At 42.0% G+C, this 3,825-nt stretch overlaps 1 pseudogene across 1 annotated transcript; it reads right to left on the bottom strand.

The window, feature by feature from the left end:
* Nucleotides 1–6: 6 nt before the first annotated feature.
* On the bottom strand, nt 7–3,556 carry LOC110300756 (annotated as a pseudogene). Its single transcript, XR_002378620.1, has one exon. The product of XR_002378620.1 is annotated as a trimethylguanosine synthase pseudogene (transcript).
* Between the last annotated feature and the right edge of the window lie 269 nt (nt 3,557–3,825).

Raw genomic sequence — 3,825 nt, forward strand, 5'->3', positions numbered from 1 at the left:
ACACACACACACACACACACATCTCTCTTGTGCACAAACACATTCTCTCTCACACAAAAGCAATCATTTCATATACTATACATTAAGTATCCACAAAGGGAAGGCAATGAACGCACAGCGAGTGCATCAATGGAGAAGTGCACTGGGGTACACTGTTATACTGTGATCTTTTCTTCAGAAGAATTAAGAGGGGACCAATGGGTTGGCTCAGTAGGTAAAGGCTCTGATTATAAAGTCTAATGACTTTAACTTGATTCCCAGGAACCCACATGGTGTAAGTAGAGAATGGACTCCAGCAAGTTGTCTTCTGACTTCTGCACACAGGCATGCATGCACATATAGACAAAATAAAAATGTAATAAAAAAGTTAAAAAGCAAAGTCCTGCTAACTGTGATTAGCTTTAGATAGTTGAAAAAAAGGTAGGTAAGGTGGTGGGAGTTTTACTTTTCCTGTGTGAGCACTAAATTGGTAACATTATTTCAATAGGGATTACACGTGTAGGTAGAACTCTTTTGCTTTTCTTTATATTTTAAAAAACTAATAAGTATTTACACAGACACAAAGATGTTAAGCTAAAACAGTTAAAGAATGAAAACAAATACATATACGGATGTACTTAATTTAAGCACAGGGATATGCCTAGACTCTTTATGATTTTTTTTCTTTTGTTGTGACAAGATCTCATGTAGCTCAGGCCAGCCATGATTTGTTAGGAAGCACAGCATGAGCTTGAACTCATGGTCTTTCTGAAGTGCTGGGATTGCAGGCACCACTACCACCTTGCCCTGATGCTGTTTTAAAGTGTACAACACAGATCCATTACCACTACCCTACCCGATGATCTCAAACGTCCTTTAAAACTCAGAGTTTTCCACATCACATGTGCACACGGTATTAAAGAACCTAGGAAGGCCTTCCTCCTGTCTCTCACTTGAATGTCATACATCCTCACTCCACACGATCTCTCTGTGCTTTACAGCATCACACTTCTGCTTCAGAAGTGGTCTTCAGAAGTGCTGGTCTTCTGATCAGGTCTCCAAAGTATGCAGTGATGGTCTTTAACTTATTGTTAAGAAAGTTCTTTTCTATTTCCACTTGCCCTCCGAGCCCAGCCAAGGATGCCACCTGGTCAATATCAACATTTCTTGGAAGAAAATAAACAATATTATTAGTGATCTTCTGAGAAAGCCTGAAAATTTCAAAGCCATCAAGAGACATCATTGTCCTAATGTCGAAGGTCTCTGCAGTAGCATAATCTGGCCCTCCCCAAGGTGGACTTAGGAACACAGCATCAGCTTTTAAACACGGAGCCAAGAGCAGGAAATCTCCACAGATAAACTCTATCTTATCTGCTATCCCATAAACTTCAGCATTATTCCGAGCAAGATCAATTTTAACAGGGTCGATATCAATAGCAATCACTTTTTTCCCGGTTAAGGCAAACTGAATGGTATTTCCTCCAACTCCACAGAAAGCATCTACTACAATGTCACATCGGAAGGCCTGACTGACACGGCCAGCAATGTGCTCAGCAATCTTCTCAGGAGTGACTGAAAACCAGCCCTCTTTGTCCAATTTGATTCCATCATCAAAGCGAGAGAAGAGCCGGTATCTCTGGGCCCAGTATTTAGCCAGCTCTGGAACAGAAGCTATTTCAGGTGGTAGATCATTTATCTTCTTGTTCTTCTTCTTGTTCTTCTTCTTCTTGTTCTTCTTCTTCTTGTTCTTTTTCTTCTTTATTTCAACTTCTGTTTCTGCATGGGGAGAGTTTGGTGTTTCTTCAGTTGAATAGTTCTCTGGAACAGTTGCTACTAAGGAGCCTACTTCACTCTTTTCTGCTTCAAGTTCAGTGGCTAAAGAGGTCTGACATTTTTCAGGTTCTGGATCTCTGGTCTCCACCAGGTTGTCAGCTTTCTCCAAGGACATGCCTTGTTCCTCTGAGTCACTGCTTCTGCAAGTGTCTTGCATTTTGTTTTGAGAAAGAGACTCCTGGGATGTCTCCTCATCTACTCGTTCATTAACCCATTTCAGGAATGTTTCTACCTTACTCCGTACTTTACCCTTACACACGACAAAGGGTTTCCCTGAGTTCTCGGTGAAGAGGATGTGCTTGCTCTTCACAGGCAGATCCAGGTGCTTTGATTTGTATTTCACATTCTTTTCTAGATACCTGACCTGTCGATGGCTGAAATTTGGAATTCCACCATATTTTTGTCCTGAGCTATGCTTGAATCCTAGAAGGAAACCATTGTCATCAACTTCTGAATATGGGTTTTCATCAACATCCAATTCATGGCTTCTCTTCACTTTGCTGGCCTTATGCTCAGGTGGGTCATCTTCACTCTCATTTCCATCAGCCCCATTATGGTGTGGTCTGTGTTTACCTGTATTTGTTCCTGAAGACTCCTGCAACTCTTTAGATGGTTGGTGTGAGCTTCTGTTCTCAGATATATCATTTTCCTTGGGTGTTCCATTATAGGAGTCACTTCCTCCAGAGGCAGGGCACTCTTTCCCAGTGATTTCACTGAGCGGCTCGTCACTGTGTTGAGAGGACTCTAACTGGCTCTGTTCTACTTTCTCTGCACTCAGAGTTATGTTGTTAATCGCAGTAATAATTTCATTGTGTTCATTATCATTTGAGCCAGGGATTTCATCCTCAACTATATTAGGTGAAGATGAAAAAGTCATTACATCTGCTTTCAGGCTGCTCTCAGCATTCTGGTCTTCCTCTATGTGAGATGTGCAAACATCTTTATCACAGTTTTGTGAGGCAGCAAAAGTCCAGCCCTGAGCTTCCCAATACTGAAATTGTTCCAAATAATACCAATAAAGCTGACTGTAATGTTGCTCCCATTCTTCCTTTGTATCAGGAAGGTTCCAAGGTTCAGAAGACAGTGTCTGGTCTGGATACTTTTCCTGCCAGCTTTGCCACAACAGCCCTTCTCCATATTCATTCCAGTACTTTTCCCAANTCTCTGGGANNTCTAGCTTTGGTGNNAGTGTATTTTCAACAGGAAGGTTTTCTACTTCAGAATCTGCTTTGCTTTGAATTTCACATGTTCTGTTGTTCTCACAGTGTTCAACTGAAGATGGGTCATCTGACACTACAAGGTCATCTTCTTCATAGTCATTTCTCCAGGATTCCCAAACCATTTCATCTAAATACCGCTTCTGGTGTTTTCTTCTTTTTTGCTTCACTTTAACTTTATTTTTTGCATAAACAGACATCTCAAAATTCTCACATGAAGACATTCTACCAAACTGAATTGGTAGTACCATACTTCTCATGAGTTTGGCCTCAAAATCAAGGTCACTTTCATCTGAGCTATGTGATTCTGCAGTGCCATTGGAATGACCATCTTCCTCCTCTTCTGTACCTGGGTCTCCTGCGTTATTGCCACTGCTTTTGACATAGTAGCCTTTTAATCCCAAATTGTACAATTTTCGATCTTCCACAAATGCCCAGGAGCAGAGGCAAAGGATCTTGTATGCCTCCTTGCGGTCTTCAACGAAGAGCAGCATTTCAGCCACGTGGTTCCACTTCTCGAAACACATTTGGTTATCCGAGCTCGCTCTGGTGTCCGAGACTGGGCCGGGCGCTGTTGCTAGAGACAGAAAGGCGTAACTCGTGAGGGCAGAGGAACGGAACGTGCCTGGGGACGCTCGAGCCCAGAGACTGACCATGGCATTTCTAATAAAGGAAAACATTTATTTAGGGCTGCCTTACAGTTTCACAGGTTTAGTTCATTATTATCATGACAGGAAGCATGGCAGCATACAGGAAGACCTGGAGCTGGAAGAACTGAGAGTCCTATACCTTGATT

Source organism: Mus caroli, chromosome 8, assembly GCF_900094665.2.
Source record: "Mus caroli chromosome 8, CAROLI_EIJ_v1.1, whole genome shotgun sequence".
NCBI classification, from domain to species: Eukaryota; Metazoa; Chordata; class Mammalia; order Rodentia; family Muridae; genus Mus; species Mus caroli.